The following is a 27,848-nucleotide window of genomic DNA, read 5'->3' as shown; positions in this document are numbered from 1 at the left end:
CGGCTGCCCGCCCTGTGGCGGTGGTGCTCTGTGGCAGTTCTTCTCTTTGCGGCTCTGGGAGGACTTGCTATCGGGAATTCCCAGCAAGCTACTTTTAGGAGAGACCCAGCACCTGCTTCGACCTTCGCAGCCACCTCCGAGAGATTCCTCTGTTCCTACGTTTACTTGCCGGCTTTCTCTTCTCAATCGCTGGCCCCAGTTCTGCGACTTTGATCCGATTGCTAGGTTCCTGGGTACGCACTTTGCTTTTCCCTCTCCGGCTGTATCATTCCTGTTCTGCGGGTTGGGGATGTTAGGTCGGCCTCCCAGCCGCTGACCCTTCAATCCCTGCATTGGCCAGCAAAGCAAAAGTTCAGCCTTTCAAGCCCAAGATTCTTTTTCTGTGTGCTCATTTTTTTTGCGATAACAACCAGCGTTTATCTGCAAAGCCTTACAGTTTACCCAGCTCTCTTCGCATACCTTATCTCCTGTTATCTTTTGACCTCAACTGGGAAATTTAATGGTTCTCTTTCTTAATGGCTCACTTGAATTTCTCTTACTGAAAACCAAAATTTTAACTTACTGTAAAGGTACTCTGTTGTAAAGTTGTGTAATAATAGCTCAGGTAAACAGTCCAGTAGTCTGGGATGAAATCTCAAGTAAACCTAATATTAAAGCAAAGGTGACATACAAGCCAGTGATAAAAGAATAGTTAAAAAAAGAATAGTTTATTTGATCAGTGATCCTGATTTTAATTGCTTCATAAGTAGTCAAATCTAGAGCCATGCCATATTCCAAAATTAGGTTCCAGAAGAGATAGACATAAAACTATACAAAACAGACAAGAAATTTTTTAAAAGAATAGTAATATAACTAGTGAGGGGAAACGTTAAGACAGGAAGCCCAGACTCATCCCCCCCCAAAAAAAATACCTAAATACTTTGCAAGTTTTGCATGAAATCACACTAAGACAAGTTCTTTATAAAAGAAATAAATAGATGGAGTAGAACTGCACCAAACATGGCAAACACACTATATCTCTAACATAGGTGAGTCCCTCTAAGTGGATAGGCTACCCATTCCAGTGTTCTTGGCCTTCTTTTGTGGCTCTGCTGGTCAAGAATCTGCCTGCAATGTGGGAGGCCTGGGTTCGATCCTTTGGTTAGGAAGATCCCCTGGAGAAGGGAAAGGCTACCCACTCCAGTATTCTGGCCTAGAGAATTCCGTGGGCTGTATAGTCCATGGGGTCACATAGAGTTGGACACGACTGAGTGACTTTAAATAAAAGAAAATTTGGCTTTTTAAAAGTCCACTTGAAGTGAAGTGAAAGTTGCTCAGTCCTGTCTTTGCGACCCCATGGACTATAGCCTTTCCCTTCTCCAGGGGATGTTCCCAACCCAAGGATCAAACCAGGGTCTCCTGCATCTTTGGCAGATTCTTTACCAACTGAGCTAACAGGAAAGTGTTTTTATAATACAGGCAACATGTATAAGCAGGCAATTAATGGATGAGAAGATCCAAATGATTCATTAAAAAGATGCTTATTTCACTAATATTCATGGTAAAGCAAATTAAAACAGTAATCCATTTTTCACTCATTAGATTGGCCAGCATTAACAAGACCAATCAATACTACTTGGGGAAACAAGCTCTGATGGGACCGTAAATTGCCACAAACTTTCTAGGAGTAATCTATTGAAATTTAAATGCATATACTTATTCAAGGACCAAGAAATACATGAACTCCACCCTACTGAAAAATTAAAACACTAGTTACAAGGATGGGATCCAAGGATGCTGTGGCAGGTTAAATGTTGGCCCTCCAAAAGATTTGTCCGCAGGAACCTGGGAACATAGCCTTTCTGGAGAAAGGATCTTTACAGATGTAATTAAGGAGTTGCTGCTGCTGCTGCTGCTGCATCGCTTCAGTTCTGTCCAACTCTGTGCGACCCCTTAGACAGCAGCCCACCAGGCTCCCCCGTCCCTGGGATTCTCCAGGCAAGAACACTGGAGTAGGTTGCCATCTCCTTCTCCAATGCATGAATGTGAAAAGTGAAAGTGAAGTCTCTCAGTCGTGAGAGACCCCATGGACTGCAGCCTACCAGGCTTCTCTGTCCATTGGATTTTCCAGGCAAGAGTACTGGAGTGGGGTGCCACTGCCTTCTCCAATTAAGGAGTTAAGGATCTCGAAATGAGATCATCCACATTTGGGGGTGGGTCCTAAATTCAATGACAGTCATCCTTTCAAGAGAAAGAGAAAGATTTGAGATAGAGACAGGGAGATAAAGGGGATGTAAAGAATGAGGCAGAATTGGAGTAATGCACGTAGAAGCTAAAGAATGCCAAGGATTGCTGGCAGCTTCCATAAGCTAGGAGAAGACCACAGAACAGATCCACAGAGCTAACACCTTGATTTCAGACTTTGGAACTCCAGAAACTGGAGAGAATAAATTCTGTTGTTTTAAGCCACCCAGTTTGTGGTAATTGTTAAAGTTGCCAAAGGAAATTAATACAGATGCTTATTGTGTTACTTGAAGTGCAAAAGAAACACACACTAGGAATGATGTGATTGTCCATTGGTAGTGGAATACACATACCAATTGTACTGTCTCCCTTCTATGCAATATTTTACAGCATTGAAAATGAGTTACAAAAAAAAGAAAAAAGAAAATGAGTTACACCTATCTGTATTGACCCAGAGGGATCCCCATGATATATTGCTAAAGTGGAAAATGCAAACTGAAGACTGATAAAGAATGCTATGATCCTATTAGTATATTGCTGACCATTTATAGATATATTCCTGTGGCCATAGAGAAAGGGGTGGAAAACTTTAGACTAAGCTGATCACTGGATAGTTCAGAGGACTGAAGAAGAGGGGTTAGGTGGGAGGGAGTTATCTTTTCCTTTAAAGATATCTGATATCTTACTGTTAAAACCATTGTATGTTTTATCTTAGTCCTTTAATAAGTAGAGCTTTAAAGGAAAAAAGCAACGTGTGACTAGTTTTTAAATCATGATTAAAGTTGTGAATCTAAAGAAAAGGTTCTCTCCAGATTTTAGAAGATTCAAATGTCCTACATGACCCCCACTCCCCCACTACTGAGTATTGAGTTATATGTTCAGTATATGATCTTTTGGTGTTTGGGGAGGTGTTTCACCCGTGTTTTCCTTCTTCTTGCTTATGAGTACTTCCTTCTGAGTATTTCTTAGGCTCACAAAAAATTATTTTTCTGTTTAGAATTTGAGTGCTTTTCATTTTATAATACAATGGAACTTTATACATCTTATAATGTACAACAGAATACACAGAAGTCTCTTTCGGCTATGAATCTCTCCTCACACACAACCAAAGTTGTCGGTTTCTTGAGCATCTTTCTGAAAGTATTGTATGAATATATAACCAAGTACAGGTATACTTCCCCATTTTTTCACACCTATGGAAGAGTTTGATTCATGCTTGGTTTTTTTGTTGTTGTTGTTGTTGTTTTTTCACATAATATCTAGCAGGTTGTTTCATATCAGTGCTTATAGAGTTTATGTATTCTTTTACAATTTTACTGCTATATAAAATACAAAACAAACTGCCCACATCATAAAATTTTCACAAACAGAACATACCTGAAAAAAAAAGAACACACCTATGTAACAACTTCTCAAATCAATAGAGAACATGACAAAATATCTCAGAACACACTTGTGATCCTTTTCAGTCACTGCCCTTCTCCTGGGCTAACTACAGTCTCAGCTTCTATCACTAGAGATTCCTATTTCCTGTTTTTGAACTTTAATTAAATAGATTCACACAGTGTGTGCTTCTTTTGCTCTACATTTCCTCTACATTGTTTTGATATTCATACAGTACTGCATGTAACCGTATTTTGCTCATTCTCGTTGTGATACAATATTTCATTGTATCTGCATTCTATTTTCTTGTTCCATTGTAAGGATATACTCTATATTTATCTGGCCCCTTATTGATAGATATTTTTAGACTACTTCCAGTCTTTTGATGTACAAATAATGCTGTAATGAACAACCTTGAATCTATATCATTTTGTACATATGCAAGTGTAACTACAGAATAAATCCCTAGAAGTAGAATTATTGGGTCACTAGGTATTGGTATTTGTAATTTTGAAGGATATTGTCAAATTACCCTCTCTGTGAAATGTACCCTTTACACTCCCACCACCAGAATATCTGAGAGTTAATTTTCTTAGAATTTTAGAGCTTGGAGCTTGGGAGACTCAGAAATTACATTGTATACCATACTCATCTTACACAGAGAGAAATCTAAGCCCTTAGAGGTGAGCAGACTTACACAAAGCCCTATAAGTTATTTATCATCCCCAAATTCTGAAGGAGGAGGCATGGAAGCTGGTCTTGCATATCAGGGAGAGCCCATAAAGCCACAAACATCCTGTCCTGCCCACAGTGCTTGGCCTGCTGCCTCTCTCTCCCCTCCTCTTCCCCAACTGCCTTCAAAGACCACTTCAAAAAGACCTAGCCTCCCCCCTACAAATACACACACACTCACCAGGGCCACCAACCATGGGAGGAAGGGGACAGAAAGTGAAAGGCAGTGGAGAACAGAGAGGACTCAGGGGGAACCAGACCCCACATGCTTCCAGAAAGCAAAGTAAGAAAGAGCTAAATAAGGCTTTGAACAGAAATTCAGTAAAACAGTTATACCCGTGAGCACACTCATACACATACACAAGTCATAACTGAATTATATGATAGTGTACAACTGCAAAAATAATGAAGCATTTCTATATGAAGTGATGAAGAACAATCTCTAAAATACTATTTTATGAAGTAGGCAAGATGCAGAACAGTAAAGTCTACAAGTATCTGTATATGCATAGATTATTATCAGAAAGACACAAGAAACTAACAGTGGTTGCCTTGGAAAAGGAGAACTAGAGATTGGGAAACCAGAGTGGAAGGGAGAATTAGTTCTTATGGTTACTGTCTTTTATGCTCTTTGAAATTTTTATCATGCTCATATATAACCTATTATATAGTTAGAAATAGACACATAAATATATATATAAAGAAATCATATAAAAGGGATATAATTTAGCCAGGGATATGATTATCACTGAGGAATGAGAGACAAAAAACAAGAAAGGAAGGGGTGGACCCTAGTAAGGGAGCCTGTGAGGCAATGAGGGCAATAGAAGGACAGGAAGTAGACTCAGGGACCAGCCTCATAAATCGAGAAGTCTGATCACAGTGTATTTCAAGTGCAATTTGTCTTCAACTCTATTAACTTGCTTCCCTTGTGGCTCAGCTGGTAAAGAATCTGCCTGCAATGCAGGAGACCTGGGTTCAATCCCTGGGTTGGAAAGATCCCCTGAAGAAGGAAAAGGCTACCCACTCTAATATTGTGGCCTGGCGAATTCCATGGACCGTATAACCCAGGGTGTCACAAAGAGTAGGACATGACTGAGCGACTTTGATCATCTATTAACTTGCAAGTCTAGAATGGTGCCATTCACTAAAGAAACATAAGTTGAATGCTGAAAAAAAATAAATCAGGTACTTCTAAAACCAATTAGCTCTGGTATGCAGAGTTAACTAGATCAAAGATTGTAGTCCTGATTCCCAAGAGGTTTGGGTGTGACTCTGCCTTGTGGAATGTGAGTTATTTATCAACAAAGGCTCTACCCTGTTTTTTGTTGTGGACAAGCCGCTTGAAACTGCCGTTTAACCTGTTTTTATAAATAAGAATGTAATGTAATTAATGTTTTAAATAATCTGCTAACTTAAACAACTGGAATCCAGAATTTTCTGGCCCATTAAAGAGGAGTCAGAAGCAGAAATGCCTCAAACAGGCTAGGGGCCTGGTTACATTTTCACCCTGATAAATCCATTGCTGAAATTTTATTGGAGAGCCTATTTTCAGGTCCTTTGACAGCACTCAGGGCCTAGTATCTGCACAACAAAGCCCAAATTTCAAAGGGAATTTCTTTAGCTAAAAATAATGAGCTTCATCAGAGACTTTTTTTCAAGTAAACTCCAAACCAAAGAGTTGACTTTACTTTCTGCTTCTTAATCAAGTCTTTATTTCAAAATGTAGGTAGAGGAGATGGTTTGACTTTTTACAGCAACTTTTGATACTTCAGTCAAGCCCAGCTCACAGGTCTAGAGTAGTCTGGAAATACTTATGCAAATGAATGGGGAAGCTAGAAGGTACAGGATGGGTCTGGAAAACAGAAACCTGGATTGCTCAGTCTGAAAGGGTGGGGACCAAAGCAAAATGTGAAATGGTTCCTCGAGTCCTCAATCCCCCGGATTGGTCAAGAGGTGGATAAATGTACAAGAATCAAGACCTACACATTCAGAGGGTTCAGGGATGTTCCATCCAGATGGAGCTTCCAGAATGAAATCAGCAAGTATTTGTCATGTCAAATTCCAATAATACACAACTCTTTGGAGGGGAAAATAAATAAATAAAATCTCTGCTTCTTGAGAATATTTACTTCTTCATTCACCAGCAATAGCCTCAGGCACTGGATAAATGATGGAGGTATGGGGGTGGACAAAACAACATGATTCCTATAGCATCTGCAGCAGAAAAAAAAACAGTCTTTACTGAAATCATCACATGATTAACTGCACATTACAGCAAAATGCCTTAAGGTAGGGGCACCTGACGCTTTGAAAGTAATACCAGAAGAATTGACTGAGAAGAGAAAGCAAAACTTTCCCTAAGGAAAGGCAAACTTGCTTCAGTCTGAAGGAAAATTAGACTAACCAAAGAGTGGGAGTTAAAAATGTCATAATCAGGGACTTCCCTGGTGGTCCAGTGGCTAAGACTTTATGTTCCCAATGTCAGGGGCTGGGTTCAACCCCTAGTCAGGGAACTAGATGCCCAGATGCCGCAACTGAAGATCCTGAATGCCACAACTAAGACCTGGCAAAGTCAAAGGGTCACAATTAGGGAGAGAGAAAAAAAAAAAAAGCCAAGATGAGCGTGCTGTGGCAGGAGGGAGCATGGCTATTTAAAAAATCAAAAAGATGGGCTGGAGTGCTGGAAGCCTGATATTGTTATTGAATTGGTCGACTAGACGAGCTCCAGGGTTCTAGCCCCAGCCAAGACCCCATGACTCAGGGAGGTTCCTTTTCCAATCAGATTCACACATCCAATGAGGATACCTATGGTGAGACTAGAACAGCAGGATCTTTACTCTCAATGGAGAGTGGAGAAGCAGGATTCTAGTTGGCAAATCAACTTCTCAACCCAATTCTGATGGAGACACCATACATACTAAAGAGTCAAAGTGAAAGGGAGGGATTTGGGAAGAGTGGGAGGAATATTCATGAGTTATTGGAGAACAGGGGTGTGGTTGGGACCTAGCACTGATGCAACCCTCCTTTTCAGTCCTGCTAGAGGCTTTTCTGGTTGTTGTCATGGTGATTGTCAACTGTCAAGGCCTGATGGCTATTTCACTGAGCATGCTAATGCATTCTAGTGAGCATATAATGAGGCTCAAGATATATTGCAAGTCAAATCTTCCACCATATTAGGCTTTAACAGTTATTTTTTTCTCTCTGCGACTCAGAATTTTATTAGAGCTTGGAGCCTGGAGATTTACATTGTATACCCTACTCATCTTACACAGGAAGAAATCTGAGCTCTTAAAGGTGAAAAGCCTTACACAAAGCCCTAAAACAAGTTACTTATCATCTCTAAATTCTGAAGGAGGAGGCCTGGATGCTGGTCTCCAAGATCCACAGCACCTATCCTTTCTCAACATAGGTTTCCTTGTTGGATGTGCAAATCTGATCGGAAAAAGAACTTCCCTGTCTGAGACAAGGGGTCTCAGCAGGGGCTAGGAACTTGGCACTGGTCTAGTCCACCAATTCGGTAACAATATCATGCTTCCTGCACTCCTGCCAATCTTTTTGATTTTTCAAATAGCCATGCTCCCTCCTGCCACAAGACCCTTGCCTTGGTTGTTTTGTTTTTTTCTTTCCCTGAAGCTTAATAAGAGTAATTGGTTTCCATTTGAAAGAGGGACAAGTGTATGATTCTGGGGCAACAGCCTTGGTAACAGTATCAGACCCTTGGTAGAGATTACCACCACTTGCTAATATTTCCAGTTCTCCTGCAGAGCCCATGAGCGGACTATACTTCCTCTCTCCCTTGAAGTTAGATGGAATCCTTACAGCTGAATGTATACATAAGGCTTGCTTTGGCCAATGAAATGTGAGAAGTGGCATCTGCTACCTCTCAATTCAGTTCAGTTCAGTTCAGTTGCTCAGTCATGTCCAACTCTTTGCGACCCCATGCATCACAGCACACCAGGCCTCCCTGTCCATCACCATCTCCTGGAGTTTACTCAAACTTTTGTCCATCGAGTCGGTGATGTCATCCAGCCATCTCATCCTCTGTCGTCCCCTTCTCCTCCTGCCCCCAACCCCTCCCAGCATCAGAGTCTTTTCCAATGAGTCAACTTTTCGCATGAGGTGGCCAAAGTACTGGAGTTTCAGCTTTAGCATCAGTCCTTCCAAAGAACACCCACGACTGATCTCCTTTAGAATGGACTGGTTGGATCTCCTTGCAGTCCAAGGGACTCTCAAGAGTCTTCTCCAACACCACAGTTCAAAAGCATCAATTCTTGGGTGCTCAGCTTTCTTCACAGTCCAACTCTCACATCCATACATGACCACTGGAAAAACCATAGCCTTGACTAGACGGACCTTTGTTGGCAAAGTAATGTCTCTGCTTTTTAATATGCTAAGTTGGTCATAACTTTCCTTCCAAGGAGTAAGTGTCTTTTAATTTCATGGCTGCAATCACCATCTGCAGTGATTTTGGAGCCCAAAGTAGAAGCATTTAAGACACAGAGTGTGTTTTTCTCCAGATCCTCTCCTTTCCACATGCTGATGTAAAGGTACCACAAGAAAGGATCAGTGCTGTGGATCTTGGAGCTAACACTTGAAGGATGGCTACCCTGCAAAGCTAACAGGAGCAGACTGGGTATAAAGCTTCGCCATGTTCGACACTGTGATTTAGAAGTTGTTTGTAATTGCAGTAAACCTAGCAAGCCTATACCTTACTGATACAATCCCAAATTTGAAAAACTCCTCAGAGGAAACACATAACCCCAAGGAAAAACACTAAAATAATTCAGAATTTACACAGACTTTCTTTCATCTATAACTATATCTGCATCTCATCTACATTCACAGACCTTTATTCAGTTATTTCCATATCTAGCTTTTCAGAACTGCATCTGACTTGCAGCTTCTGACTTTCAGTCTTAAACACTGAAGAAGAGTGTCTTTTATTTTCATTTTATAAAACTGAATAGAAAACGTTTATCAAGCGCCACTCTACTATTAGTACCAAACTAAGTATCTGAATTCACTCATTTAATGTTCCTAACAGATGAAATGAAGGCCTATTATTATATACATTTTCCAGATGAGAAACTGAGGCTCAAGTGTACTGTATTTCCTACCAGATTGTAAATTCCTTGGAGACAGGATATGATATTGTTGTTCAATCGCTAAATCATGTCTGACTCTTTGTGATCCCATGGACTGCAGCACACCAGCCTTCCCTGTCTTTCAATATCTCCTGGAGTTTGCTCAAACTCACGTCCACTGAGTCAGTGATGCCATCCAACCATCTCATCCTCTGTTGCCCCCTTCTCCTCCTACCCTCAATCTTTCCCAACATCTGAGTCTTCCAATGAGTCAGCTCTTCACATCAGGTGACCAAAGTACTGGAGCTTCAGTTTCAGCATAAGTGTTTTGTTTTATTTGTTTAAGAGTTATTTATTTTTGGTTGCACTGGATCTTTGTTGATGCATGCAGGCTTTCTCTAGTTGCGGTGAATGGGAGCTATCCTTTGTTGCCGTGTGCAGGCTTTTTCTTGCAGTGGCTTCTCTTGTTGTGGAGCACTAGCTCTAGGTCACACGTGTTTCAGTAATTGCGGTACATGGGCTCAGTAGTTGTAGCTCCCGGGCTATAGTGCACAGGCTCAATAATTGTGGCCCACAGGCTTAGTTGCCCTGTGGTAGGTGGGATCTTCTCAGATCAGGGGTCAAACCTGTGTCTCCTGCATTGGCAGGTGGATTCTTTACCACTGAGCCACCTAGGAAGCCCATGGTGTTTATTTCTATACTTCCCACAGTTGACACAGGGCCTCTCTCTCAGTGAGTCTTCAACACATATGTATTAGATCCCTTCATCTGAATCCACATAGCAAGTCATGAAACAGGGATTCAAACCCCATCTGTTCAGGACAATAGCCCCAGTTCCTTCCACACCATACTCATACCACTCTAGCCTCCCTGAGTTCTATTCCTCCAGGTTGTTAATTAATTCAGTGAATTCTAGGAATATGCAATTTATGACCCAACCATACATGCCAATGGGAAAAAGTTTTTTTTTTTAATTTTGTATTCAGCTTTGAAAAACATTAAGTCATCTGTTATTTGAAAAAGAAAGAATAGAGAAAACACACTTAATCGTACATATGATTAAATGGCTTGAGGATGTAACACAAGCCAATCAAAGCACAGAAACCCAGAGTTCACCCTGCAAGAGCATCCTGAAATTGTGTCTCTACTTCCACTCTGGATATTTGAATGAGAATGAGCTTCCCAGGTGTTATTTTCCAAAGATGACATAACTTAATATCTGGAGGTCTGGACTGCTCTGAATTGGAAAGATAGTATCTTACCATACTTTAGTCCAAGCAGCTTCATGCAGAGCTTCCAAAACTTTTTGACCCAACCTACAGTAAAAGATGCATTGTACTGCAACCCAGTAAGTACATAAGAAGGGATGTGTGTATATGTGTATTTGTAATATTATATAATGAAATAAGAATGTGATGGAATAACACACATCATGTGAGATGCAACATCATGTCTGATGTTTTCTAGGCCATTTCTGTTTTCTATGTTATACTAGTTCATGTTTTAAGAATTGTAGTTGCAATCCACCGAGTTAATTTTACTATCCATTGAGTCTTGCAGTTTGAAAATTACTGGTCTATTGCAAATATAGAAGTGATGATGAGGAACAGGGAGGCCTGGTGTGCTGCAGTCCATGGGGTTGCAGAGTCAAACACGACTGGGCAACTAAGCAACAACAAGCAACACTCCTTGAATGCCGAATATGTGTGTGTTCAGTCGCTAAGTTGTATTTCACTGTTTGTGACCCCGTGGACTGCCAGACAGGCTCCTCTGTGCACAGGATTTCCCAGGCAAGAGTAGTGGAGTAGGTTGCCATTTCTTCCTCCAGGGAATCTTCCCAACCCATGGATCGAATCCAAGTTTCCTGTGTCTCCTGCATTGTCAGGCAGATTCTTTACCACTGAGCCATCTGGGAAGCCCTGAATCCAGGGATACATATCTTATTTACCTGAATCGTTAGCACTTATCACCTCCTTTTATTTATTTATTTTTCTGGATAAATAAGGGAGTGAATACCTACCATAGGCAACCAAACTAGGAGCTAAGTATGCAACCAAGAGCAAAACTAAGAGCTAAAGCTGAGGGAATCCTTGCCCTGGTGGAGTTTACAGCCTACTGAGGGAGACAGACTTTCAACCAGTACGAAATTAAATAAAAAACTATTTTTGAATGACAAAATTGCTATGAGAATGTCAGCAGATATATGTAACAATGTGTGGGGTTGGGGGTGGCATCTCTCAGAGAGACGTTTAAGCTGAGACCCAACATCCAAATAGAAGTTAACCACATGGGATGCAGCTAGAGATGATCATACTAAGTCAAGCAAGTCAGAAAGAGAAAGACAAATACCACATGATATCACTTACATGTATAGTCTAGCGAATGAACCTATCCACAAAACGGACTCACAGACATACAGAACATACTTGAGGTTGCCAAGGGTGGGGGGAGGGGGAGCAGTGGCCTTCCAGTTTAGAGTTGGTAGATGCAGACTATCACCTTTAGAACAGATAAACAGCAAGGTCCTGGGACTTCCCTGGTGGCTCACTGGTTGAGACTCCCTGCTTCCCCTGCAGGGGCAGGAGTTTACTCCCTGGTTGGGGAAGTTCCACATACCTTTCAGTGCCGAAAACAAAACAAACAGACCAACAAACAAAAGGTCCTAATGTATAGCACAGGGGACTAGATTCAATACCCTGTGATAGACCATTATGAAAAAGCATATTTAAAAAAGAATGTCTATATGTGTATAATTGAGTCCCTTTGCTATACAGCAGAGATTGGCACAACATTGTAAATCAACTATACTTCAAGTGAAAAAAAAAAAAGAAGTTAGTCACATAGGATGTGAGTGGCAAAGAGATGGGGAGAGCATTCAACGCAGAGGAAAGAGCACCCATTTCAGCGAACAGAGGCAAGAAGGAGTTAGGCACACATGAAATCTCTCCCCACACAGAGTCTGCAGAAAGAAGCCTGGACCTCTACCGGATCTGTCCCCACTTTTCTTTTAGAAGCCCCGACCCCTTACTCTACAAGGGCTTGGTGGGACTGCTTTGGGGGAGCTTTGCTCTTATCTCACAGGCATGAGTTGGGGCCCAGCCAATCAGAGCTCTGCACTTCCCTGACCACAGTAATAAATGTGATTCATTCAGGGAAGAGCAGGTGACTTTAACCGGACCAACGTCACCTTTATAATTTGTATGTGGAAAGGGTATTTTTTCCTCTGGAACTCTAGATATAAAATAAGTAAAGCCAGAGCTCGCTTCCATTGTGTGAAGGAGTAGGTTAGAAAATGAAACCAAATGCAGAGGAAAAAAGCGCTAAGAGCAGGACGAATAGAAGGAGAAAGAACAACAGTTGAAACTCTGGGTCCAGGACTTCCCTGGTGGTCCAGTGGTTAAGACACCACACTTCCACTGCAGGGGTTCAATCCCTGGTCTAGGAACAAAGGTTCTACATGCCATGAGGCCAACAAAAGACAAAGAAGCAGAAACAAAAACCACAAAATCCCTGTGGGTCCAGATTGACCTCAAGCCAGGACCAGCAATACTTCATAACTGTTTGAGCTAATAGCTCCATTTTTCCCTATTACTGGTTTTAGTTGACTCTCAGCTATTTGCAACTGACTGCAAGTGTGAAAGAAAGGGTAGAAAGCCAATTAATTTATTTTTTAAAAGAAAAAATATGTTTGTGGGGTCACAGACACATTTCTTCCATGAATGGGAAATTTGCCTAGAATATGCCAGGTTTCAAGATTTCCAGATTTATGAGATTGGTCATTTTCTCCCTTCCTTCCTTCCTTCCTTCTTTCTCTCTCATTATTGTATCAGCTGAGTGGAGAAATGTTAGGGGAGTTTTTAGAGAAAGCTGGGAAGCTACAATATATTCCCAGCTAGAAAAAATATCTAGATAATGTGGCTTAAATGAAGGTGTGGTGCCAACAATAGAGATCAAGAGAAGCAAATTTAAGAACAATTTTGGTTGAGTTGCTAGGACTTGGTCATGGATTAGGTACAAGGGACTGAACTGTCCAGATGAATGGATAAAATGGCTAATTAACAAATGCTAAGTTAAACAGTCACAGAGTAGCTGAAATGTCTTAGACCCTGTAGTAGGAGCTAGGTTAGCAGAGATGAAAGCAGTCCTTGCCTTCAAGGATTTTACAGAAGAGGAGCCCTTAACATTCAGAAAAGAAACAAAAAATGAACAATAACAACATACCAAAGCAGGAGTAGTGAAGGGCTCACCTGGAGTTGAGAGAATGAGCTTTGTAGTCCCAGATGCGGGGGCCTTAGCCTTGCCTTTGGAAGACAGGACTTGTGTTGATGTGTAACCTAGTCTACAGATTCCTCAGGCTGTTGCAGGGGTCAGCGGAAGGACTTGGAATGACATTGAGAGGACAGTGTTTGAGGGGAAGGAAAAAAGAGGAGGGCAAAACTGTGTGCAGGGTGGAATTGCTGAGTTTCCAGCTGCATAGGATTTGGAGAAACAAGGGGTATGAGAGTAGCTGCTTCATGATGATTGAATGGGAACCTGTAAGGACAGTATCAGGCCACTTATCTCAGAGGCCATGTGATTAAATGCTTGGATTGCATGCTTTATTGAACCAAGGAAAAATACATACGGAAAAGCAAGGGGAAAGAGTTAGAGTCAGTTGTCACATTTAAAATAGGAAGCAAAGAGGTAGAAACATGAGAGAATTTGAATCTTGGGCAAACACAGGGCTTATATATTGTCCCTTGGTTGCATCAGCCTTCCCTGCTAATGGTGAGTTACAGACCAGAGTTTTGAGGTTTGAGCAAAGTTATGCCTATGGATGGAAATTTCCTCATCAATAAACAAATGCCAAAGAAATGCCCACAACAATACACTTGGCCACGGATTTTGCTCACCAATTAGTCAGCTGAGCAGTTATGAGTTTTATTTATATATTTTGGAGAGGATGGAGCCACAGTGGTTGCTATCTTCTTCATTAAGATTTCATGCATGAATATTTAGTGCCTTATATATTTAGGGTGTCATGAATACTTAGAATTCCAGTACCTCACGTATATTTAGTACCTCAAAAATATTAGGTGGGCTTTCCAGGTGGCGCTAGTGGTAAACAAGCCCCCTGCCAATGCAGGAGACGTAAGAGACGCAGGTTTGATCCCTGAATCAAGAAAATCCCCTGGAGGAGGACATGGCAACCTACTCCAGTATTCTTGCCTGGAGAATCCCATGGTCAGAGAAGCCTGGCAGGCTATAGTCCATGGGGGTTGCAGAGAGTCAGACAGACTGAAACAACTTAGCACACATGCACAGAATACTAAGTATCTCTTGGTCCCTCCATCTCTCCTCTCTGTGTTTAAACTCACACACCTTGTACTTACTATCTTTTTTTAAAAATTGGTATAGGCTTGTCATGCGGTTTGTTTGTTTTGTTTTTTAGGTTTAGGTTGTGCCACTCAGCATGTGGCATCTTTGTTCCCCGCTAGGCATCAAACCTGTGTCCCCTGCATTGGAAGAACAGAGTCTTAACTACTGGACTACCAGGGAAGTCCCTGTACTTACTATCTTTACTTCACAAATCTATATAGGGTTTTGCCTTCCTCTTACAAAACTATAAACTTGTTCTTTTTCTAAAATAGACTCAAATAGTCTAGAAACAAATGCACAATACAGTAAGACTTCCAGGTCTCCAAGTTGGAGGAGCTTCCGCAAGTGGTGAAAACTATTCCGGCCAAGAGGGCCTGAAGCCCTGGCAAAGGCTCTTCAGATACCAAAGAGGAAAGGGACCTTCTCCTTCAGGAGTCAAGAGCTGAAAGCAGGAAAGGAAGAGGGGCAGCCAGAGCCTTCCGAGGGGTGCTTGGGGGACAATAGCCAGAGGTGCGATAGGGAAGCAACCGGAATAAGCAGAGCAGCCTAACATTCAACCGAGACAGGTAGGATGGTTGACACCCAAAGTTGTAGCAAGTGGCTTTTCCCTAGGATTCCAAGAATCGACACTTAAGGGAAGACGTGAGAGGAAGCCGGGCTAGGTCCAGCCCAGCCCTGCCCAGCCTTCAGTCATATGAATAAAGACCAGCTCATACCAGGACTCCCCAGGTTTCTTGCAAATCTGTAACTTCCTTAAAGTAGGTTATTTTTGTTATTCCTTGTTTCCCTGCAGCTCAACTAGTAAAATGAATAGGCTTTAAGCAAAGAAAGGAGGAAGTGCAATGGGGGGCTGGCTACTTACTTAAAAACCAGCCTGGGGAGCTGAGAACATCCGCAGATGGGGTAGGTGGGGGTGGGGTGGCTGTGAATGGACAGCACCCAGGGGGTCTGTGAGGACAGAGGAAAAGGGGTTCATTGCAGTGGAGGTGTGAATGCTGGCTGGGGTGAGGGGTGGGGGTGGGGCTAAGAGCTCAGTTAACTCCTCAGGCTACACTTGGGCTTTCTAAAACCGCTTTGCTTTGTAGTCAGAGGTGTAGGAACTGACTGCTGCGGAAAGAGGGAAGTGTGGGAAGCAGTTCTGCCCCCTCCCTCTCTGCTCCCACCATTCCCTGGGCTGCCTCTTCCATCACTGTACCCTCATTGTCTGCTCTTCTTAGGTCTCCCCCCCAGACCATGAACGTCCCAGGAGCAGGCACTGTGTCCCATTCACCTCTTTCTGCCTCACAATGTGGCCCAGCATGGGTCTGACACTTGGAAGTTTCTCAAAGAGTTACTTGTTGAATGAATGAACAAATGAATGCTTTCTCCAAACTACACTGAACTCTGGATGGGATTTACAAAGAAGGAAAGGCCTGATTACCCACTTATCCTGTGCCTCCAGGATTCAAGAAGGCAATGAGCCCCTAAGGTTTGGTTTCCGTGTTTATATGTGTTTTCCTAGGGACAGGATTCTGAATCATTCGTCGGATTTTCAAAAGGGTGTGTGTCCCCCAGAAGGATAATCACTTAAGAACATAGTCCAAGATGGATGTTTTATATAAATTGTCTTCCAATTCATTTTCCTGAACCGAATTATTTTTTCTTCCCAACACTACTGTTTTCTTCCTATATATAATCTCTTGGAGTGTGTTACTTTGTAACGTCAGAATCTCTCATTCATCCGAGGAAATGGTAATGAGATGCCAGTGAGGTTCAAGACATGCCACTCCAAAATATGACACCTTGGCATATTAAATACCTTAATTGGAAGAAATTTTAAAAAGCAGCAGAGGGACTTCCCTCAATAAGACTCTGTGTTTCCACTGCAGGGGGCTCAGGTTTGATCCCTGGTTAGAGAACTAAGAGCCCTCATACTTCTTGATGCAGCCAAAATTTAAAAATAAAATAATAATTTAAAAAGACAATAACATTTTTAAAAATAAAATAATACTAAAAAGTGGCAGAAGCAGGATGGTCATTCTAACCTCCCTGCCCTTCTTCCCTGAAACAGGTCATAAAACTCCCTTGTGAAAGTACCCTCCCTAGACCAGGAGGAAGGAGAACTTTCTTGTTGCCAGGAACAGTGAGTTTGGGGCAGAGGCTATTTAAGCAAACTGCTAAGCTAACCCGTATCTTCCTAGTCACTTCTCGGCCATTTACTACTCCTAGCACAAACCCTCTGTCTTGTCAATTCTTCACACATTCATTATTTGCTTACAAGATGGAAAAGCTTCCTGCTCTGACCACGTCTTCATTCACTCGATGAATTAAATGAAAATGTGTTAAGAGTTGTATGCAGTTTTCTTGTTACCCTGTCTTTGCCAGTTTCATTTTCATGCCCAGCCAGGGGTCCTAAGAGGGCAACTTTTTCCTCCTCTCCCCTGCCTCAGCCTCAGCCCCCTTGTTCCTTTCTCCCACACTCCCAGCTCCTTTGTTCCAGATTTTGCAGGTGGGAAGACAGTGTGGAGGGGGTGTGGGGCTTGTTGGAAGTGAGACCTCAAGGGCAGAGGCAGAACCCGGAAGAGAGCTGTGGAGTCACCCTGCTACCTAATCCAGCTCTCCGTGCCTGCATAACAATGGAAGGAAAGAGGAAGTGGGAAAGAATCAGGTCATCTAATTGAATTAGAAGGGGAATTACCCAGACCCTGGAGCAGAGGTGAAGCAGGTCCCAGAAAGAAGGGCTGAAGACAGCACACAAAGATGAGGAGGGGGGAAATCAGTAACAGATATTCACTTGCATCCAGAAGCAAAAAAGTCAAAAGCCCAGAGCTGAGCTGCATAGGCCCTGAGGAAAGCTGAGACTGGCAGGCAGATCTGAGCCGGGGCAGGATCCCCAGAGGAAGAGAGAAAGCTCCAAGCCCCACCAGGATTTCTCAGTGGCTGCCTTGGCCTAATACTGAGTATCGGTGCCTCAAGGGAAGGATGAGTCAGCATCAACAGATCCAACTTTAGGATAAAAGCCACTGGAAGGCACTGGGCAAACACATTTCCTGTGAGAGGGCTCTCTTATCACCCAAACCCTGGCCCTTTGCAGGAAACTAGGGGGTCCCTGGACCCTGCAAAAGAGCTCCTTCTTTAAGAGAATGAGAGTGAAGTGCCTGGGTAATTACCTTCTTTCCCCTGCAGAAGGTTTCAGCCAGACATGATGCCCATTGGTTTCATAAAGCTATCTAAAGCCAAGGTTGGCGTAGCACAGAGGGCAAATGGGTGAGTACCAGCTGATGGCTGTGACTGTCACACCTTACTGCAGGAGCCAAGGAAACCTGGAAACTAAAGAATATTCTTGGTCTCGGGCATGGCTGTAAGTGCACAGAGTGCCTGGGTGCCTCACGGGGGAGACTGAGAAATGGTGTGGAGATCTGGCCAATTGGCATGTGGTTCCTTTGAAGAAGGTAAATTCCACCACCCCATCACGGCATTCAGGATTGTTGAAAGGATGGCAGGACTGGTTGCATCACTCAGCCTGAGAGCTCAGCACTTAGCCTGTGAGAGCGGTTCACAGTGGCTAAGGAACCGATGATTATATTGCATATAAGGGAAATATTGCCATCTTTGGAGGACGTTTGAGATCGGTGACTTTGCTTATATGGTTTGGTGGGTGGGTTTTTGGTTTTTTTTTTAGGAGCTTTCCTGGTAACTCAGCTGGTAAAGAATCCACCTGCAATGCAGGAGACCTGGTTTGATTCCTGGGTTGGGAAGATCCACTGGAGAAGGAATAGGCTACCCACTCCAGTATTCTTGGGCTTCACTGGTAGTTCAGGTGGTAAAGAATCCGCCTGCAGTGTGGGAGACCTGGGTTCAATCCCTGGGTTGTGAAACCATTTACCACAGATTGGAACTTGAACCTATGTGCGGGGACTCGAACCGAGCCAAAACCCTGCTTGGGACTTGAACTCATGTGGCTGGGACTCAAACCCAGTCAAACCCTTGGTACCTGGTTTCAGGACTTAATGAAGCTCAGGTTCTTGATGTTTCATTGTTGAAAGAATTCAGTGAGAGACAAAGTGATAGGTAAATGGATTTCTTCACAGTCAGAGAGAAGCACACTCCACAGACAGAGTGTGCACTGTCGCAGAGGGAACGTGCAACCCCAAGATCTGGTGTGATTAGTTTTTACAGACTGGGTAATTTCATATGCTAATGAGTGGGAGGATTATTCCAACTATTTTTGGGAAGGGGCAGAGATTTCCAGGATTTGAGCCACTGCCCACTACTTGGTCTTTTAACAATGCCTTGAAATTGTCATGGCACCTTTGGGGGTGTCATTTCACTTGCTGATTGAGGATCTAGGTCTAATCGGTTTATACTGTGTCCTTGGGCTACAATACATGAACTGTGAACTTCCAGATGTTCAAGCTGGTTTTAGAAAAGGCAGAGGAACCAGAGATCAAATTGCCAACATCTGCTGGATCATCGAGAAAGCAAGAGAGTTCCAGAAAAACATCTATTTCTGCTTTATTGACTATGCCAAAGCCTTTGACTGTGTGTATCACAATAAACTGTGGAAAATTCTGAAAGAGATGGGAATACCAGACCACCTGACCTGCCTCTTGAGAAACCTGAATGCAGGTCAGGAAGCAACAGTTAGAACTGGACATGGAACAACAGACTGGTTCCAAATAGGAAAAGGAGTATGTCAAGGTTGTGTATTGTCATCCTGCTTACTTAACTTATATGCAGAGTACATCATGAGAATCACTGGGCTGGAAGAAGTACAAGCTAGAATCAAGATTGCCGGGAGAAATATCAATAACCTTAGATATGCAGATGATACCACCTTTATGGCAGACAGTGAAGAGGAACTAAAAAGCCTCTTGATGAAACTGAAAGAGGAGAGTGAAAAAGTTGGCTTAAAGCTCAACATTCAGAAAACGAAGATCATGGCATCTGGTCCCATCCCTTCATGGCAAATAGATGGGGAAACAGTGGAAACAGTGTCAGACTTTATTTTGGGGGGCTCCAAAATCACTGCAGATGGTGATTGCAGCCATGAAATTAAAAGACGCTTATTCCTTGGAGGAAAAGTTATGATCAACCTAGATAGCATATCAAAAAGCAGAGACATTACTTTGCCAACAAAGGTCCGTCTAGTCGAGGCTATGTTTTTTCCAGTGGTCATGTATGGATGCGAGAGTTGGGCTGTGAAGAAAGCTGAGTGCCAAAGAATTGATGCTTTTGAACTGTGGTGTTGGAGAAGACTCTTGAGAATCCCTTGGACTGCAAGGAGATCAAAGGAGATCAGTCCTGGGTGTTCTTTGGAAGGAATAATGCCAAAGCTGAAACTCCAGTACTTTGGCCACCTCGTGTGAAAAGTTGACTCATTGGAAAAGACTCTGATGCTGGGAGAGGTTGGGGGCAGGAGGAAAAGGGGACGACAGAGGATGAGATGGCTGGATGGCATCACTGACTCGATGGACATGAGTTTGAGTGAACTCCAGGAGATGGTGATGGACAGGGAGGCCTCGCATGCTGCAATTCATGGGGTCGCAAAGAGTCAGACACGACTGAGCAACTGAACTGAACTGAACTGAACTGGGCTATGTCATTCTCTCAGAAGTTGTGCCCTGCCCCTTTCCCTCCTGTTACGGTTGGGATGATCCCCTGGAGAAGGGGTAGGTTACCCACTCCGGTATTCTTGGGCTTCTCTAGTGGCTCACGTGGTAAAGAATCTGCCTGTAGCACAGGAGACCTGGGTTTGATCCCTGGGTTGGGGAGATCCCCTGGAGAAGGGAAAGACTACCCACTCCAGTATTTCGGTTTGGAGAATTCCATGGGGTTGCAAACAGTTGGGCACAACTGAATGACTTTCACTTCACTTTTTTTTATTTTGCTATTTTGTGGGGTTTTCTGACCGAATCTGGGGTCTTATGCGATCTTACTTTACTGACCAGGGATTGAACCAGTGGCCCCCCTGCAGTGAGATCATGGAATCCTAACCACTGGACTGCCAGGGAACTCCTCTAAATGTACCATTTTAACTAACCATTTTTAAATTATACAATCATTAATTACATTCACAATGCTGTAGAACTGTCACTACTAACTCACTCCAAAACTTTGTTTTAAATTTGGCTGTGTCAGGTGGTAGTTGCAGCATGAGAGATATTTCTCTGTGGCACACAGACTCTTTAGTTGTAAACTCTCTAGTTCTCTAGTTGTGGTGTGCAGGCTCCAAAATTCAAGAGTTCAGTAGTTGTAGCCAAGGACTTGGTTGCAACAGGGCATGTGGGGCCTTATATCCATGTCCCCTACAATGCAAGGTGGATACTGGGCCACCAAAAGTTCCTCCAAAACCTTTTCACCACTCTAAACAGAACCTTTGTACTCCTTTGTGTACTTGTTTCTGTGGCTGTTTTTCTCTCTAGAATATGGTGATCCTTGTACTGGCAGAGTCTTGCCTGGTTAGTCACACCTATTCAAGTTCTCCTCACCTGAGTTTCTTTCATCACAGGATTGCCATGAGTTCTTTCTGTGTAAACAGTACTGATACTTTTGTCCTACATATGCATACCTATTTCAACAAACCAGGTATTTGGGCACACTACCTCAAAACTTAGTGCTTAATACTACAACCCTTTCACTGGCTCACAATACTGTGAGTCATCAGTTTGAGCAGAGCTCAGCTGGGCATTTCTTCTGGTATTATCAACTAGGATCATTCATGCCACTGCAGTCTTCTGGTGGCCCAACTGGAGCTGGATGCTATATAATATGACCTTATTTTATGAATAAGACATTCAGTGTCTGGCACTGGCTATGGGCTGGGTAGTTTATTTCCAGCATGCTACCTAGGTAGCAGGGTTCCAGAAGCAACAAGAGAGAGAGGTCAAGACCCAGTGTACAAACAGTTTTTACGCTGCTGTTGGATCATCTTTGCTGATGTCTCATCATCTAAAACAAGTCATATGGGAAAACCCAGAGTCAGTGTGAGAGGGGATTTAATGAAAATCCAGATATAGGCAGGTATGGCTCATTGGGATCATTATTGTAACAATCTACCACACCTACATACTATTACGCATTTTCATTTCCTCCTTAACAGTGTATCTATTTTCAAGAGTTACACAGCAGGAATCGAGATTGTCGGGAGAAATATCAATAACCTCAGATATGCAAATGACACCACCCTTATGGCAGAGAGTGAAGAGGAACTAAAAAGCCTCTTGATGAAAGTGAAAGAGGAGAGTGAAAAAGTTGGCCTAAAGCTCAGCATTCAGAAAACAAAGATCATGGCATCTGGTCCCATCACTTCATGGCAAATAGATGGGGAAACAGTGGAAACAGTGTCAGACTTTATTTTGGGGGGCTCCAAAATCACTGCAGATGGTGACTGCAGCCATGAAATGAAAAGATGCTTACTCCTTGGAAGAAAAGTTATGACCAACCTAGATAACATATTGAAAAACAGAGACATTACTTTGCCAACAAAGGTCCGTCTAATCGAGGCTCTGATTTTTCCAGTGGTCATGTATGGATGCGAGAGTTGGACTGTGAAGAAAGCTGAGTGCCAAAGAATTGATGCTTTTCAACTGTGGTGTTGGAGAAGACTCTTGAGAGTCCCTTGGACTGCAAAGAGATCCAACCAGTCCGTTCTAAAGGAGATCAGCCCTGGGATTTCTTTGGAAGGACTGATGCTAAAGCTGAAACGCCAGTACTTTGGCCACCTCATGCGAAGAGTTGACTCATTGGAAAAGACTCTGATGCTGGGAGGGGTTGGGGGCAGGAGGAGAAGGGGACGACCGAGGATGAGATGGCTGGATGGCATCACTGACTTGATGGACATGAGTTTAAATGAACTCCAGGAGATGGTGATGGACAGGGAGGCCTGGCATGCTGCGATTCATGGGGTCACAAAGAGTCGGACAGGACTGAGCGACTGAACTGAACTGAACAGATGTGGAAAACAAATTTATGGTTACCAGGGTGTAAGGAGGCAGGGATAAATGGGAAGATTGGGATTGACATATACACATTACTATATATAAAATAGATAACTAATAACAGTGTATATAAGTGTATAACTATATATAAAATAGATAACTAATAAGGACCTGCTTTATAGCACAGGGAACTCAATACTCTCTAAAGGCCTATATAGGAAAACAATCTCAAAAAGAGTAGGTATATGTATAATAGAATCACCTTGCTGTACACCTGAAACTAACGCGACATTGTAAATCAACTATACTCCAATAAAAAACTGTTTAAAAGAGAAAAAGTAATATATCTATTTTAGTTATACAATTTTTTTTTTTTTTTTTTAGTGCTGCGAGTCAAGTTTTATTTGGGGCAAAACGAGGACTATAGCCTGGGGACAGTGTTTCAGACAGCTCTGAGGAACTGCTCCGAAGAGGCTGAGGAGATAGGAAGGATATAGGTTTTATAATTACATTTGTAATAACTGTAAAATAATCAAAGGACTGTCAAAATGTACTTAATCATTATTACTCTAGTTTTTGCATTTGTTTCAATTTTCACTATTATAAATAATTTATTAGTTAAATGGATACATATGAGTACCCACTATGTATAAGGAATTATTCAAGGCCATTAAGGACACCATTTGCTTTGATTCTTTGTGAGCAGTGGGGAGGAAACACAGACAAACACATGAATATATAATATGCAATATGGAGAAAAGCAAGAAAAGAGATTAAAGCCAGAGGATGGGGAGAAGGGACGGGGTTTGGTACTTTAAAATCTTTAAAAAAATGTTTTGGGATTATATTCTAAGAATAAAGGATAATTTCTTTTGTATCGCCTCCTTGTTATGAGAAGTGAGGTCACAAGGACATAGGGCAGGAATATTGTTAAGGCTTTCAAGAACGATGGATGGCCCAGTACTCTTCCAAGAGTTTTCCCAATTTATATTGCCACCAGTAGGAATTTGCCAGATTAGCATCTTGGACAACAGTAACACTGAGCATTCTTAGTAAAAAAAGAAAACTTGGCCAATTTAATAGGTGATTCTGGATACCTTTCGTCAAAGTGTCATTTTTTTTTTTTTTTTAGTTTAACTTTTCTTTCTTTTTTTAAAAAGATTTTGGTTTTTATTTTTTGGCTGTAGTAGGTCTTTGTGCTGCACTTGGGCTTCCTCTGGTTGCTGTGAGTGGAGGCTAGTCTTCCTTGTTGCACACAAGCTTCTCGTTGTGGTAGCTTCTCTGTTGTGGAGCTTGGGCTCTAGCCACAGGGACTTCAGTAGTTGCAGCTCCTGGGTTCAGTAGTTGTGGCACACATGGCTTAATTGCTCCATGGCGTGTGGGATCGCCCAGACCAGGGATCAAACCAGTGTCCCTTGCATTGCAAGGGGGATTCTTAACACTGGACCACCAGGGAAGCCCAAAGTAGCATTTCATATAATTATTTATCTTGACCACATTTTGGACTTTGTAAGCTTTTGGACTGTAATTGCCATTTGCTGTTGGTATGGTGTGTATGTGTGTGAGTGTATACATTTGTATGAGAGGAAGAGAATGAGGGAGAGAATGAAACAGAGATTAAAAAAATTTTTTGGATATGATGACACTTGGACATATACATGTTTCCTGCTGTGGAGGAAAAAAAAATTGGAGATAGAATATTGAATCATAAAGAGTCAAATACGGAGAAAACCTTTTTTTTTTTTCTGTAGAATTAGGCAATTTATTGTCAATTCAGACCTTGGAATTAAATAATTACTTAAAGAAAGTGTCAGTCACTCAGTCGTGTCCTACTCTTTGTGACCCCATGGACTGGAGCCCACCAGGTTTCTCTGTCCATGGGATTTTCCAGCAAAAATACTGCCGTGGGTTGCCATTCCTTTTTCCAGGGGATTTTCCCAACCCAGGAATTGAACCCTGGTCTCTCTCATTGCAGGCAAGTTCTTTCCTACGCCCTGAAATAATTCCTTAACATCTCCAAATTTACATACATTTGGTAAAGGGAAATATATGAAGATAAAATAAAAAGATTACCACAGGTCTAAAATATATCATTTTATGCTAAAATTGGGAAACTGTCCAGAAAATGAAATGTAGAGTTCCTAGATGGCAAAGAATGTGTAATTTATTTTTGTTTCCCTGGAGTTCCTAAGAGTTTCACAGTTAATATTTGTTGAACAAATGAAGCAACCATTTAACTTGTTTGCACTGTTATGCAAATATATTTCATACCCTGCAGGGTCCTGTGAGGCTCCTGAGCACAAAGCCTTTTCATGTCACCCATTTTTTGATTATAGGAAACAACCTTCATTCAGCCTCCAGGACCTTCCCTGAGTTTCAGTGGGCAGATTCAAGCAGTTGTCAGTTAGGGACTGGGGGGGACGTGAGACCAGGGAGAAAGAAACAGCCTTGGGACAAGGTGCCATTTCCCCATCAACGGAAACCCACAACATCTTTGAGCTATTCTGTGGATACTGAAACCCCCTCCAGGTGGGAAAAGTTATGGTATGCTGCCCACAAGCAAGAAGACCCAAGGTCAGTTAAACCTGAAGGCTGACAATGTTGACTCCTACTTACCTCACCACAAATCCATCAGAAGAATGTCCACAAGCCGATTACTCCCTCTTTTACTATAAAACCTGTCATCATCTTCCCCAAGTTAAGACACATGGTTTTGAGGGCGTTCGGCTGCTATCTTCACTTTTGCCTGGCAAAGCAATAAAGCTACTCTTTTCTACTTCCCCCCAAACTCTGTCTCTGAGATTTGATTTGGTACTGGTGTACAGAGAAGCTGAACTTTCAGCATCAATTTTATCTCTTTGAAAATCAGGAGGCTTAGGTAGGTATTTTTTGACGTAGTAGCTGAACCTTGGCCCTCAGGAAGGATAAAAGTTTCCTTTGTAGGGACCCATACATGGTAAGCACCCACTTAAGGCTATGACCCTGTGTTATTTGGGGATAGTCATGGGCACTGACCAGGAGGTGGGGCCATTTTTGGTCCTAACAGGAAGCGCCCCAGTTTTGGGCTCATTGTGCTCATTGTGTCTACCCCTGCTTTTTTTTTTCAGGGTGATGAAAAGTTTATTTGTTGCTTTGCGCAGCATCAGGTAGGGGATAAATCTGGAGAGAGAGCCTGGTTTGGAGGTGTAGGGACTCCAGTAGGCTTCCTTTCTGTGCTAGAGAGTACCAGGGAGGACTTAAGGCTGTTTTCCTGTATGGCTAGAGGGGTCTGAGGTGGGGCAGAGCTCTCAATAGGGGGCCCTAGACAAAACAGGTTAGAAAGGGCTGGGAATGGATAGGAATTCTTCTGAGGGGTGATGTCGAGTGCTGCCTTCACCCAACCAGGCAGAGAAGAAGGGCACAGAGGATGGACGTGGAAGACCAGTCAGAAGAGGAAGCGCTCACCTGGCACAGTTTGGCTCAGAGGGCACAGGGGATTCTTCACCACCAGCTGAACGCACAGCACACTGCAGGTGTGGTGAGGCACCTCTCAGCTGGGCCCCACACCCAATCAGTAGTCATGACAACCCTTGATCCCAGTGAATGTCTCGTAGTAGTGGAACTTGTAACGACTAGTTTGGAAGTCCAGAAAGCTGTCCTTCATGTCTGGCGGGGACATCTTGCAAACAAAGGAGTGGGTAAAGAAGAGCATCTCATACATCAGCTTGTACGCTGCCTCCTTGGGGATCCTCGCTTGCTTCTTGCAGGCCACTGTTGTAACGCAGACACACTCCATTCTGGTCAAATAGGTGCAGGTTGTGGACCATCATTAGAACTGCTCTGAATGCCTGTCACTCAATACATCCTATCTCTACTTCCTCAGGCTGTCCGTGTCCATGATCCATACATAGTTTGTCTGTCTGTCCCTATGAGAAAGTGTTTCATTAATTAATGCATGTATTTATGCATGTATTTACCCATCTATTCATTTGAGCATGTATTCGTACACTACTGCAGTCATTCATTCCGTACACATTAAGTGTAAGTTCTGTGGGAATTCCCTGGCAGTCCAGTGGTTAATTCTGCACTTCACTGCAGTTAGTGTGGGTTTGATCCTTAGTCTGGGAACTACCGATGTGAGAGTTGAACCATAAAATAGGCTGAGTGCTGCAGAACTGATGCCTTCAAATTGTGGTGCTAGAAAAGATTCTTGAGTGTCTCTTGGACAGCAAGGGGATCAAACCAGTCAATCCTAAAGGAAATCAACCTTGAATATTCATTGAAAGGACTGATGCTGAAGCTGAAGCTCCAATACTTTGGCCACCTGATGTGAAGAGTTGACTCACTGGAAAAGACCCTGATGCTAGGTAATGATTGAAGGCAAAACGAGAAGGGGGCAGCAGAAGTTAGATAGCATCACTGACTCAATGGACATGAGTTTGAACAAACTTCAGGAGATAGTGGAGGACAAGGAAGCCTGGCATGCTGCAGTCCATGGAGTGACAAAGAGTTGGACACGACTTAGTGACTGACCAACAGTAATAACTGGGAACTAAGATCCTGAGTGCCACATGGCACAGCCCCCAAAAAAGTTACAACTTTTTACTTTGGTACCAGAAAAATCAGTGATAATTAGAGACCCAAATGGGTGTCCAGGGAAAAGCCCCAGGCTCCAGACCTACAGCCCCATTGTTGGTGTTGTGTAAATTGAGATCATGACAATGTGCTGGCCAACCCTTCTTGGTTCACTGACTTTTAACAAATAAATTCTTATTTTACCAAACCCAAAGCAAGATGTGCTGACTAAGCCTTCTTTAGCAGGATAATTGTATTATACTTCTCTTCGTAATAGCAAAGGTTAGAACAACAATGTGTGACCTTAACAGCTCCGGGCACTGAATCTGCACTATGTCAGCTGTGAAAAAACAGATATCCCAGCATTCAAGTGAGACTATTTGGCAAGTTTATGTAACTTTGTATTAAGAGATGAGGGAAATGTTTGTTTGTTTTAAAGCAAAACAGACTCTCTGACCTTAAGGAGTTATAATCCAGGTGAGAAATTAAGGCCAGTCTACCAAGAGTTACGGATCATAGATCTCAGGAATGCGTTATGTTGAAAGCTGTCTAAAGACCCATCTGGTCTGAAATTCCCTACCAAGGTGGAACT

Source organism: Budorcas taxicolor, chromosome 1, assembly GCF_023091745.1.
Source record: "Budorcas taxicolor isolate Tak-1 chromosome 1, Takin1.1, whole genome shotgun sequence".
Classification (NCBI taxonomy): domain Eukaryota; kingdom Metazoa; phylum Chordata; class Mammalia; order Artiodactyla; family Bovidae; genus Budorcas; species Budorcas taxicolor.
This window is presented reverse-complemented; position numbering follows the sequence as displayed.